Below are 13,359 nucleotides of genomic sequence, written 5' to 3' on the forward strand. Positions count from 1 at the left end.
AAAACCAGATATCAAATGAAATAAGCAATTACGCAAACCAAAGCATAAAAACATCATTCAATAGCTATGTGGCATTTCGTAAGTCAGTAGCTCTCAATTCTCGTAGAAATACACTTGTCATAATCAGGTGTGCAGATGTAAAAATATTTCTTGTCATTTTATTAGGCATTTCAGTAAATATCATAAATTACGAGCTCCACAGTATGCTTTCAACAAGGAAATGTCAGTAGCGCGGACAATGGCCTTCCCATTCTTTTTTTTCTACTTGTGCTTCTGATGAGGCACTCACTAATGACTTGTTCTCCAGGCGTCTGACACAGCTGGGTGCCCGCGACGCATTACGTGCAGGTGGTCACTTAACTTTCGTACGGAAATATTTACGACAGCAGTTTCTGCTACCGTGGCAGTCTCATATAAAAATATTTCACAGGTCAAGAATTAGCGTTGCAAATCTGTAGAAACAAAATCCTATAAATATAAGTGTCCAAAAAAAATATTCGTCAACATTGTGATACAGTCACACACTTCATAACTCTTAAAGTACGATTCTTGGTTTCCAACATACTTCTTATTCCTCATATACGGTAGCATCATCTTATTGATCATAAACATATCTCAACAGCATAATACACATCGTCATCGTAATAATAACATCATAACACCTCAGTCAAATCTCAAAAACGTCGTAGCTTTCTGCAATAATATCAAAACCTAAAAAATATTCTCTGCTCATTTCAATAATGTCATCTACCTCAAACGTACTTTAAAATCATGCTCCCTTACCAAATACATCATTCAAAGCTCTCATAGTATCACAATGATTCCGAAAAATATGAACAGTTTACAAAGTACAGACAAAATACAGTTTCATAAGTGAGAAGTTACCCAACTGTGTATTGCGTAAACATGTGTCACTGATGTAGAAAAAAAATGATCAGATAGCTGTGTAATTTGTGTGTTAGAGAAATATGGTACCGATGTGTAAAGTTGTATAAGCAAATACCATATTAGCTAGGGTTCCTTGTGGTTGCCACACACATGGTACACAAAGTAAGCGTGTACCCCCTTGAGGATTAATGTAATTATACCCTCAGGTGTTACAGATTACAGCAATGGAATGAAATGTATCACGGAAAACTTTCTTTGTAATTCAAAAATCTTTAAAAATAAATGGCTTAAGTACAAAATTAATCTCTCAAATGCGTGTCCTGTAGCGCTAAATGTGCGTCTTGCTGTAAGTTAATTCTGTGGAAGTGTCGTAGTTATCGTCCTCCGAAAGCTAAGTTCTGCAGAAGTCAATGTACTTACCTCATGATAAACAAAAGTAAAATGCTTTGTGTATAGATATCGTAGTTATTACGCTTATTGTTGTGATGAAGAAAGTACTGTACTGTAACGTATTGTTGTGCTACGGAAAACCCTGTCTCATTGTAGCTATACTACAAAAGTTACTACTAAAACCTGTTTTACTTTCCAGAAGAATTCAGAAAAACTGTGCAGATATAAAACAGAAACACCGCAAAAGCAACATTGTAAATTGTCACTCATTAGTAGCGTCGTGATAAAATCGTGTAGTTGTCACATAAACTAACCACTGTGTCGTCTGGTATCTCACAGAAAGTACTTTAAACCCAGAATGTATTTTCAAGTAAACCAAAATGTTGCATTAAAATCTCATTAGCAGTACCAGTATAGGTTCTAAGTATGTAAGCCTGATAGTCGTTACGTAATCGTGCAACTAACAAGCAAGAATGTACAAATACAACACTGTGTCGTCTGTTCACTATAACAATGCATTCGTCATTTCTGTTTAAATAAGTTCGCTTGGTTCTTGATTGGATATTTAACTTCAAACATTGTTGTATGTTAACAGATTCTAAGTCTGACAACGCTTACTAGCAATGTAAAGTGAAAAGTTATATGGCAAAGACAAAGTTAAAAAGCAGATTAACTTTCAATAAACGGTTTTACATGTGAAATGTGGTGTAAACCTTTACTCTTCCTAGTACGCAGAGTTTCAATTTCAACGCAATTATCATGTGGCATACGTCGGATTCTGTAAGGTCCATTGTAAACTAGAAAGAATTTGTGACTCAAGTGTTTCTTCTTATGTGACAATGAATGAGCTTTAATGAGAACTTTCTGACCAATATACAATTTCTTTGCATTTGCTTTACCGTGTAGTTTTCTCCTTTTGTCTGCTGCAGATTTTATATTTTTAAGAGCCAAATCAATTATGTCTTTGTGTCGAAGTTTACGTGTATTCGGGAAAGGTACAAGCTCTCTGATTCTGTTAGGTGGTTCTTCATTCTTTAGTACAAGAGTAGGTGGTAAAGCAGTGGAATCATGAGGCATTTCATTCAGCACATTTTGAAATAAGTGTAAATATCTGTCCCAATGCTGATGCTTTCTGTGACAATAAAGTCTGCAAAGCTTATTGATTTCTTTCATAATCCGTTCAGACGGGTTACAATGTGGTGAGTACAATGAAATAAAAACAGGTTTGATTTTATGGTTGCGAAGCATGCGTAACCAAACAGCAGATCTGAATTGCGGTCCGTTATCTGAAATGACTTTACTAACGTGTCCAACTTCACGTAAGAAATTTTTAACAAAGGCGTTGGATACAGACCGTCCAGTGGCTTTACGTAACGGTGTGAAAGAAACAAATTTTGAAGTAAGTTCAACAGCGACTACAACGTACGAAAATCCATTAGATGTTCTGACAAGCGGTCCCAAGAGTTCAACAGCAGCAAATTCTTTTAATTTAGAAGGAATGATAGGAAACAACGGAGCACGATGTGAGACAGTAGATGGTTTCGCCTTTTGACAAAGTTTACAAATAGACAAGACTCTTCGAATTCGCTTTTCCATATTGTTAAAATAACAAGTCGTTCGAAGAATATGATAACATTTTCGTGGGCCAAAATGTGCGTAGCTGAAATGAATATACCAAATGAGCTTATTAACAAAATCGTCTGGAATGCAAAGTACCCATAGCTTGTCATCAACAGTGCAGCGTTTGAACAGTATGTTGTTTCTAACCAGATAATAATGCCGAATCTGTGTGTGTGTCTTTTCATGCCATTTGCTCTTGATGTCTTTCCAAACCGGATCTTTATCTTGTTCATGAGCAATGTCCTTTAAAGATGTGGTGATGAAGTTTTCAAAGGCGACTTTCTGAATGTAAAGTATACTGAAATTTTTCTCGAGGTTGCCTTCTGTGTTACTTTTCTCAAGCCCAGCCGGTGCGCGTGACAGTGCGTCCGCAACAATGTTCTCCTTACCGGGAATGTAGACTATTGTGAAGCGGAATTCTTGCAGAAACAATGCCCAACGTTTTAACCTATCATGATTTAATTTTGAAGACATAAGAAATTGTAATGCACGATGATCACTGTATACTTTTACGTGCTTACCAGAAAGAAAGAAACGGAATTTGTTAAATGCCCAAACGATAGCTAAAGCTTCTAATTCAGTAATGGAATAATTTTTTTCAGATTTTGTTAGCACTCGGCTAGCAAAAGCAATGGTTTTCTGAATGGTAGTGTCATTTTCTGTGGCTTCTTGAAATAAATGGGCACCAAGGCCGACTTTAGAAGAATCCGTGCTAAGGCAGAAATCTTGTGACAGATCTGGATGAGCTAAGATTGGCGCGTGAAGTAGCGATTCTTTCAAAGAATTGAATTCCAACTGTGCTTGTTCGTCCCAGTTCCAAATAGTATTTTTTCCAGTGAGAGAACAAAGTTTTGGTGTAACGAGAATTTGCATATTCAGAAAACGACGGTAAAAATTTACGAGACCTAGAAAACTGCGGACTTGTCTTTTTGTAGATGGAACTGGAATGGCTCTGATTGCTTCTAACTTTTCAGGATCCGGCTGCATGCCTTCAGAAGAAATAATATGTCCCAAAAACTTCACTTTTGTCCTACCGAATTCAGACTTTTCCAAGTTAACTGTAATTCCAGATTCTGCAAAAATATGTAACAAACTGTTGAGAATGCGATTATGTTGTTCCCATGAAGATTCTGCTATCAGAATATCGTCCACATATAAGGTGATGTGACGTTTTAAGAACTCAGGTAATAAGGAATTTAACCCACGAATGAATGCTGCCGAAGAAATGTTCAAACCAAAGGGAAGTTTCCGAAACTGATAACAAACGCCGAAACAAAGGAAAGCTGTGTATTTTCTACATTCTGGATGAAGTTCGATCTGATAAAAGCTGGATCTGAGATCAATGGAAGACAACACTTTTACACCATTAAAATTTTGAAGAAGTTCTTCCAACGTTTGCGGCCTGTCGGTTTCAGGAATAATGATCGTATTGATTTGTCTCGAATCTAAGACAAGCCTGATCGATCCATTTTTCTTCTCAACAACATGTAATGGATTGTTGTATGAGCTTACTGCAGGCTCAATAATGCCCTCGTCAAGCATAGATTGTATTTCTGTTCTAACACGGTCCCTATAATGTGCTGGAATTGCATATGGTCTAACACAAAATTTAGTATGCTCACGAACACGAAATTGGTATTGAAATCCCTTGATTGTACCTGTTTTGTGAGTAAAAACTGTGGAATGTGCTTGTAAAATCTCAAAAAGGTCCTGCCTATCAGTGTCATTACAATTCTCAATTGTTTGAATTTTATTCTGAATTAACTTATTAGTGTCAAATGCGCCGTCGATATCATCCCTGTCAGTACTTGCAGAATGATTGTTAGCGTCAAGTTCCGTCGAAAATTCCGAACTTTTGTCTAACAGGAGGTAAAGCCGATTAATTTCTTCGTCATGGTTTGAGAGCCAATCTTCAAATTTCAAAGCTACTGACTTACCTTCTTTTTCTAAAGTTATTTCAGCATCGTGAAAGTTTAAGATTGCTTTGTATTCATTCAAAAAGTCTACTCCCAGTATAATTTCCGTCGACAATAATGGAACAATAAGAAAGTTCATAGAGAAGCTGTGTCTTTGACAAAAGAATTCTAAGTTCGTTTGTTGGCGTACATCTACACTTTTTCCAAAGATTGCACCTTGTAATTTAATCTTACGTAACGGAAGTGTGGGGCAATCGTTCGATTTGTTGCATTTGCTAAAGGCTGTTTCACTGATTACTGAAATGGGACTGCCAGAGTCAAGTACTGCCGTAAATTTTACGTCATTTACTGTAATGTGAATCACAGGATATGCAATGTTGTTATGTTTTACGTCGTGTTCTTGGAGTAAGATGTCCCTAATGTCTTCCATTTTTACGTAATTACTAGCTACGGCAGCTGCGTCGTCAGTTTCATAAGTATGTTTTGTGGCTGCCAGCGGTGTGAGTCATTGCCTATTGTCTCTTTGTTGGCGCGCGTCGTTATTGGGGTTTGGAGACCTAACTTCTACAAATTCACCGTGACAAGAGGGCCCTGCCCTGTTTAAATCCCGCCAGTTCTGATGCAATTCAGGTCTGTCGTTACGATCACATCGTCTGTCGTCATGTCGATACTTCCTGTTGTTTCTTTCTTGTCGGTTAAGTGGTGGAGAATTTCTCCCTGAATCGTAACTGCGCGCTGGACCGTTGCGTCTAAAGTTATTCTGTCTCCCTTGATAATAATCGTTTTGGTTCCCATATTGTCTGTTTCTCTGATTATCTCTGTGATAGTCATTACCACGGAGAGGTGATCTTTCCCTGTAATTATTACTACTCTGCCAACGGTTGTCATACGGGTGGTGTCTGTTTTGGTCACGATATGTGTTGTGAGAATAGCCTTGTCGTGTCCAGTTATTATTTCTTTCATCGTGGAATTGTGACAGATGTGACCTGTAATTGTTGTGCTCCTGTTTCCGCGTTCCCCGATTGTCAGTGTCAATTTCCAATTCTTGTAACAGACCCTGAAAAGCTTCAATGTCGTCTTTGCAACGTCCTGCAAAAATAATATGTCGTAAATGTTCAGGCAATTTGAGGAAGCAAATGCGGATGAGTTCTGAGGGGCTGTATGGGTTTGAAAGATACTGATTCTTATGCAACATGTCTTCAAAATATTTGACAAGACTGGAAAATTCAGATTGTTCAAAGTGTTTCATCATCATGATGGTATGTTTTACACGGTCTTGTGTAGCTTGAGACCAATATGCTGAGAGGAAGGCATGGTAAAACTCTCCTTCACTGTGGCAATCGTGAATTACCGATCGCATTCTTACAGCTGGTTCCTTCTCCAAGTAGCCACACATAAATTCTAATCTGTGTTCTAACGACCAGTTGGGAGGAAAACAATGAGGGAATTGATGGAGCCACGCTTGTGGATGAATGTCGTTGGCAGAATTCTTAAACGTTTTGAATTTACGTGTAGTAATGAACAGCTTATAGTCAAAATCATCTTGTCGGCGAGTCGCATGTCGGTCATTGTTACGTCGCTTCGGCGGTTCCAACTCAAAATTCGGTGCACATTGCCGATTTCTTTCATAACTTCCGAAATGCCCTATGTTATTATTTTGTGGCTGTTCCGTATTTCTATGTCCCTCTTCCCTTATTGGGGCGCGAGTGTCCTCTGAAATACGTAATTCTTGTATTACCTGTGTTAGCTGATCTTGTACTTCCCGGATTTCTCTTTGGTGTTGCGTATCAATTTGATTCAGATTTTGTTTCAGTTTCCTAATTTGTTCGCTCTCTTCTGTGTTATCAAAGACTACCGGTTTTGTGTCATTCAGATTATCATCTACCTTCGTAGATAAATTATTTAGCTGATCCGAAAGTTCAACTACTTTCTCTGATAATGAACTAATTTCCTCCATGTGTCTTTTACTGTGTCCTTTAAGTTTAAGTTAAGTGTAGTGTTAGGCAGCTGGCTGTGAACAGCGCGTAGCGTTGCGCAGTTGGAGGTGAGCCGCCAGCAGTGGTGGATGTGGGGAGAGAGATGGCGGAGATTTGTAATTTGTCATGAACTGCTATATTTATGTATGATGATATCAAGGTAAATACATTGTTTGTTCTCTATTAATATCTTTCATTTGCTAACTATCCCTATCGGTAGTTAGTGCCTTTAGTAGTTTGAATCTTTTATTTAGCTGGCAGTAGTGGCGCTTGCTGTATTGCAGTAGTGGGAGAAACGAAGATTATTGTGAGGTAAGTGATTTAGTGATTTGTGAAAGGTATAGTTTAATGTTAGTCAGGGCCATTCTTTTGTAGGGAATTTTGAAAGTCAGATTGCGTTGCGCTAACAAAATATTGTGTGTCAGTTTAAGCACAGTCATGTATAATTGTTCAAAGGGGACGTTTCACAGTAATTCATCTAACTAGAATTTGCAGAATTTGGCTTTTACTCATTCCCTATATATTGACACATCATTTGACTGGCACCCTAATAATGATTGGAATGAGAAACACTACCTCACCTTATTTGAGTTCACAAAAATTTCTTTTATTCATTTCACTATATAAGTTTGTTGACGAGAAATTCACAATTGCAACTGAGTTCTTTGACTGTGACAAATGTTATCATTTCTATAATTTTAATTAAACTACTTTGGTCTCATAATTCTCAACATTACGCCCATGGTAAAGGTGAGATGATTTCCACAAGTGTAAACATTCGATCTCTCGCATTTACTCACATATACGTTTAAGCTATTGAATTAAGCAATGAATATCTGTAATTGCAAAGTTTAGCATCTATATCGCTACCTTCTCGTCATTTCCAAATCGATTGTCATGTCTAGACTATTTTATATGGTCACCCCTGGATATTTACTTTTCATGCACACACTTCGTAAATTACAGTGACTCCCACTATTCAATTGGGATCTAGTTAAGACCTTAAAAAAATTAATCCGTTCATATAAATTGACTCGGTTAAGGAACCAAAAAATTATCGTAGCCGGGACTTTATGGATTCAATTGCTGTTCCCCTCCAAAAATAGTATATGAAATTTTACAACAACGTGCTTCAATCTTCCTTTCAAAAGTTGCACAATATCACACTTCTATTCTACACTGTTCCATACGTGAAGTCGATCCTCTACTTGTCGTGGTTTCTTTTTCAAGGTTTCCGACATTCAAAAATTTGTCTTCGATGCGCTATTCCCACGTCTTACTGGTATTATGTCCATTCGCGAATTTACTTTCACATAAAAATAACGTTATCTCCTGCACTCTCTTGTTGCACAGAATTACGAAATTACTCCTACAAATTCAAGAACGAATTTAACTACTTTATTTATCTGACAAGTATACCAAAAAGATTTGTTAGTTCCTGCTTAATGTTAACAATAAGAAGCACTTTTGAAGCCACACCATTCATGTTCCTCATCTGCCCCATATAGCACGTGCAAGGTGATAAAATTACCCTTGTTTGTCACACGCATTCTTTATACCGAGTAAAGTAATAGCAACAAACTTTCATTTAAAACTGAAACTTTTCAAAAACTTAATTTTCGACATAATGAAACTTAACATGTCCAGTTACCGACACAAATTTTTCACACTCACTAGTTCTACCTGCCTACGCAGATTTTGGACCATCCAAAATGAGAAAAAAAATTTCTAATGTAAGGTGAAACAGAAGATATTCACTTATGGTGAATGATTATTGCCTTAATTATTTCATTCCTATCCCCTCTTTGTGAGCAATTTTGCTCAGCCATTACCAAGTTGCATCCATCCAGTCCAGAGTCCCCAGCATGAGAGCTCTCTTGCCACAGCTCTCTTGCCACCTCAACACTAATTCCTTCCAGCCTACCCTGAGGATGGGGTGACTCCTGACCAATGAGCACTCTAGAAATTCAAGTGTTTGAAATTTCCGGTTCCTTCCGCTTATACATACAATGAGAACTGCCTGCACTTTTCAGCACAGTGAGGTAAAGGTGAAGTTACAGACTATCCTATCCCCATCTCTCGAATGTCAAAGACCCACTTCTACATAAGAACTTTCTCACTTGTTTGCAAATCTATATTACATTGCTTATCTACAAACATTATTTCATTCTGCCTTTACTCACATTATCTCAAATCATTCAGCCAGACTATTTTTCATATTTTTCAACTATACTGCTTTTACTACTCTTGTGAAATTTTAAGGGATGGAAAAAAGGAATATTGGGTTACACACACACACACATGCACACACACACACACACACACACACACACACACACACATATATATATATATATATATATATATATATATATATATATATATATATATATATATATAACTCATCCAGTTGTTTTAGACAAAAGTTTAAATCTTAGAGGTTGGTTGGAGTTTTGGTTCTCACTGGGTGTTGGAGTGCTAAGTATGATCAAAATCAAGTTCTTATAAGAACTCAATGATCTTCATGAGTATTATATTATAAAAACTTTCTGTAATATAAAATAAGGATGAGAAATTTGATTGGCAGTAGCAATGTTCAATAAAACAAAGATGAGAGGTGCCATTGACTGGAGCAATGGTCATCTCTCAAAAGATATTCCTAAAATTATTCCATTGGAATTATAAATATAAAGTTTAATTTGGCTGATGGAATGTGTGTGAAATATAATGAGCTTTTTCACACAGAAACTAATATATTGCTTCAGTCAAGCCTAATGCAAAATATGGTGGACCAGCAATTCATGAACCACATTTTCCTGTTCATATTCCAATTTTTGATCCAATTCAGGATTTGGAAATTACTATAACTGAAAAAAAAGATAATTTGATTGACTTTAATGGAGGTACTGTCACAGTTATTTCTGAAATCTCTTAATCTTAATAAATTTGTTCCTTAATAAGTCAGTGATAGCTAAAGCAGTCTTTGTGTGTGCTATGAATAAAGTCGAGAGTTATCACTTCTACTCATCCATACGAATGAGAAAACTAATTTAAATGCCCCAAATAAGTAATTAGAAATTGAAATAAATATTGATGATGAATGGCTTGATATTCATATAAAGTTGTGCATGATTCATGTCAGCATTATTGGAACAGATGGATGAGATTATTCAGCATATGATGGAAAATCCAATAAAAAAACAATCGATAATTACGTGACAAAACTGTTTGATTTTATAACAAAAAAAAGAAATAATATTTTATCTACAACCGAACATCTTTTTATCTCCTCATTAGTTTTACTGCTTTTCACTTATCCTGTTACTGATAAAATAAGCTTAGAAAGGCATATTATTAATAATGGACTAATAAAGAGAAAGAAAAATGAAGTATTTTATCCGTTATCAATGCTGCTGGTTTTTTTTAAAAAGATTATAAGGAAATTATGTGGGATGGAGATTTAACTATAATTATTACTAGACATTCATGTTCTGAAGATGTCATTCAGCGATGGTCTGACTATAATTATGCTGTAAGTGAAGTAAAAAACACTCTTCCAAAAGAAGGAAAAACTGTCAGAGAATCGATGGAAATTCGTGTACCAGTTGTTAATTGTGGACCAAATTACGATTTATATCGAGTAAATATTCTGAAAAATCCAAAAATTCCGATATCATTTTATGAACTACAAACTGTAGAAGTTGCTGGATTACGTGGCAAGCAAAATTTCGAACTAAATATCATAAATTACTATAATTAAATGGGACCGAGCGAGGTGGCGCAGTGGTTAGCACACTGGACTCGCATTCGGGAGGACGACGGTTCAATCCCGTCTCCAGCCATCCTGATTTAGGTTTTCCGTGATTTCCCTAAATCGTTTCAGGCAAATGCTGGGATGGTTCCTTTCAAAGGGCACGGCCGATTTCCTTCCCCATCCTTCCCTAACCCGAGCTAGCGCTCCGTCTCTAATGACCTCGTTGTCGACGGGACGTTAAACAACACTAACCTAACCTATAATTAAATGGAATTTGACATGCCATATTTCGTATTTGCCACATTTCAGACAAATCGTAAAAACAATCAGTTAACTGATTCATCATTATTCGATCACGTTAAACTACAGAACATATGTTTGAAAAATGGAAGAAACGAAATTTTTCCAAAGGAGATGTGGAGTATTTATCCTAAAGATAATTTTCTCAAAGCATACGATGCGTTTCTAGATTTTAAACGAGTTACTCTACTAAAAGAAGGTGTAGATGTAGTCTACATAGTTTCATAACGAATTATCCGATTTATGTGATTAACATGACTAGAAGAGAAAATATTGAATCTTCACAGAAAACAGCTATGAAACTTTGTGCAACTTGTAGTGATATGATTCCTGCAGACACTTTAGGATATATAGTAATGTATGGGAAGAAGAATCTTAGATATGATTCACTACACAGAATACTTGCTGAAAATTTTTAGTAAGCACTTTTAACTTTTAAAATTGGGGAAAATCGATTTTTTTCTCTTACAATACATATTGCATAATATTAACTGAAATTTTTTTAGTATGTTCTTTTTGGGTAGCTGTTTTGATGAATTTTTAAAATCTGTAAATATTTAGTTGATAAATTAAATTGTAATTTTCTTTAAGAATTAAATGATTGTATAAGTTTCTTTCTTAGTTTCTCAGTGGAGAGTAACGATGGAAAATGTGTGTTTCTCGATTTGTTGATTGCACTTGGCCTCTAACATTTGATAATGATAACTGATCTAACTCAATGCACGACAAGTGTTATCTCAAGAACAGATTCACATACAACTAGGGAATTAGCGAACATCTGGAAATGATTTTCAGAAGTACACAACCTCTTCAGACATTCAGTTATCCTAGTACAGTGACTCTCAATATTCAGTATGAGTTAAAATTAGTGTGAAATTTTTTTAACAGATGAAAGCGCTGTTTGCTTCATTTAAATTAATAAGGGATCATTCTGGACTTTAAATTCGAATAACTTTTTTTCTAACGATAATTTCAGTGTTTGAAATATCGTTACATCTTATTTAGAAATTCGGCTCTTCAAATAAAAGTATATGTTGATAAAATAATTCGTGTTTTACTCAAAAATAAGTTGATGAAAAATTACACTTTTAGAAAATACTTTTTGTACATAGATTTGCTTCGCCTTGTGAGGCAAGAAGCTGAATTGCTATAGAAATTGGTCTGACTGGCCAAATTCTATTGCAGTTTGCTATTTCATCATACACTGCTCGAGCCCATCAAGAAGAAGATGCCAACATCAGTCATCAGCAACTCTTCCATCTGTTCCAGAGATAAATGACAAGACGCTGCATGAAGAAAAGGAGATGATGGGTGGATGATGACGCAACCAAATTCGCAGAACAACAGCGATGTTGAGAAAAAAAACCTGGAGGGTGAAAATGAAATAAACAGAGTTTTCCTTCAAATGGGATTGAAAGTTTCGTGTGGTTTGACACAGATTTTTTTATATTTATGTATTCCTTAAATGGAGTAATTTCCAATTTTTGAATGTGAACGAATCATTCACCTTTTTATTTTCTTATGTTCACCTTTCAAAAAGTTGATATTAAATATATCTTCTTACAATTGCCTTTTTATAAGATATTATATTAAATTTATTTTCTTATGTTCAACTTTTATAAAAAAATATATTAAATTATTTTCTTATGTTCACCTTTTAAAAATATAGTTAATTTGAGCTGAAATTATATATCACAGTAGCTAAAGTTTGCATGCTCTGGCAAACTTGGGTGAAACTTGTGAAAGAACTCGTGAGTGAGCTAGTAGGCCAAAGTGAGCCAGAACATGCAAACTTTAGCTACTTGGCGACATACTGCACTGTCACTTTTGAAGAATACTATTTGATGGCGAGTTTCTTTAATCCAGCATTGCACTCATTTGCATAATTCGCGAATTGTGACTCACAATGGTTATACAATTGCTACATTATTGGTGTGTAGTAGCTGGTTCATTATGTATTTACCACGTTCTGCTGCCTCCAAATGTCTCTTTAGTTTTCCTATAGGCGGTATCTATTTTACCCCTAGTGAAATATGCCTCCACATCCTTACATTTGTCCTGTAGCCATCCCTGCTTAGCCATTTGGCACTTCCTGTAGATCTCATTTTTGAGACACATGTATTCCTTTTCGCCTGGTTCATTTACTGCATTTTTATATTTTCTCCTTTCATCAATTAAATTAAGTATCTCTTCTGTTACCCAAGGATTTTTGCTACCCCCCTTCTTCTTTTTACATACTTGATCCTCTGCTGTCTTCACTGTTTCACCTCTCAAAGCTACCCGTACTGTGTTTCTTTCCCCCGATCTTGTCAATTGTTCCCTAACGCTGTCTCTGAAGCTCTCTACAACCTCTGGTTCTTTCAGCTTATCCAGATGCCATCTCCTTAAATTTCCCCCTATTTTCAGTTTCTTGAGTTTTAATCTACAGTTCTTAACCAATAAATTGTGGTCAGAGTCCACATGTGTCCATGGAAATGTCTTAAAATTTAAAACCTGATTATTAAACCTCTGTCAT

This window comes from Schistocerca piceifrons, chromosome 5 (assembly GCF_021461385.2).
Source record: "Schistocerca piceifrons isolate TAMUIC-IGC-003096 chromosome 5, iqSchPice1.1, whole genome shotgun sequence".
Lineage (NCBI taxonomy): Eukaryota > Metazoa > Arthropoda > Insecta > Orthoptera > Acrididae > Schistocerca > Schistocerca piceifrons.